The following is an 870-nucleotide window of genomic DNA, read 5'->3' as shown; positions in this document are numbered from 1 at the left end:
CTTCCTTCCTTCCTTCCTTCCTTCCTTCCTTCCTTCCTTCCTTCCTTCCTTCTTTCATCTTTTCTTTCTCTGTTTGCATACATAGCAATGTATTTTTCCTTAAAGGGTGTTTAGCTAACATCTGAATAGCTACAATAATATTCATGGAATTTATATTTTGATGTTAAAACTATTTCTACCCATGATCTCTGGGTTTCAATATAGTTGGCAATGACACAGCTAAACACACTAAGATCAGGATCATCAGTAAATACAGAACTTGTTATGGCTCCTCCATTAGGAAAAATGGTGAACAAAATTAAAATCAGACAGCACACGCTTGCTCCTTCTGTGGCAAAACCAAGATGAAGTGAAGAGTTTGGAGATCTGTCACTGTGATTCTTGCATGAAAACAGTAGCTTGCAGTACCTGGACCTACACCATTTCTGCCATCACAGTAAAAGTTTGCCATCAGAATACTGAAAGAATTGAAAGACGAGTAGAAGTTCCACAATTGGAAACATTTCTAGCTTATAATAAATGGGTCGATTGATGTAATCAAAAAACTATTTATACCCATTACATTTATTGTTTTTGTTTGTTTTTTTTTTTTTGCTTTGTTTTTTATACTAAAAGCTTTTATTTTATGTTATATTTTTTTAAGTTTTATTTGGGTAACATTGGTTAATACAAGTATATAATTAGGTGTACATTATCATTTGATATTTGTATATTATGCTTTATGTTTACCACCCAAAGTCCAGTTTCCTTCACCTATCATATATTTGATCCCCTTTATCCACTTCGCCCTCCCCCTACCCCCCTATATTTGACCCCCTTTACCCTGTCTACCTCCCCTCTCCTCCTCCACCCCACTAGTAACCACTATAG

General features: G+C 35.3%; 1 pseudogene; it reads left to right on the top strand.

Annotated features, from left to right (window-relative positions):
* LOC105289674 overlaps positions 1–482 on the top strand; it is a 5488-nt pseudogene extending 5006 nt beyond the window's left edge.
* Positions 483–870: the final 388 nt, after the last annotated feature.

Source organism: Pteropus vampyrus, unplaced genomic scaffold (assembly GCF_000151845.1).
Source record: "Pteropus vampyrus isolate Shadow unplaced genomic scaffold, Pvam_2.0 Scaffold26, whole genome shotgun sequence".
Lineage (NCBI taxonomy): Eukaryota > Metazoa > Chordata > Mammalia > Chiroptera > Pteropodidae > Pteropus > Pteropus vampyrus.
Note: the sequence above shows the minus strand (reverse complement) of the source record. Positions and strands in the feature narration are given on the sequence as shown.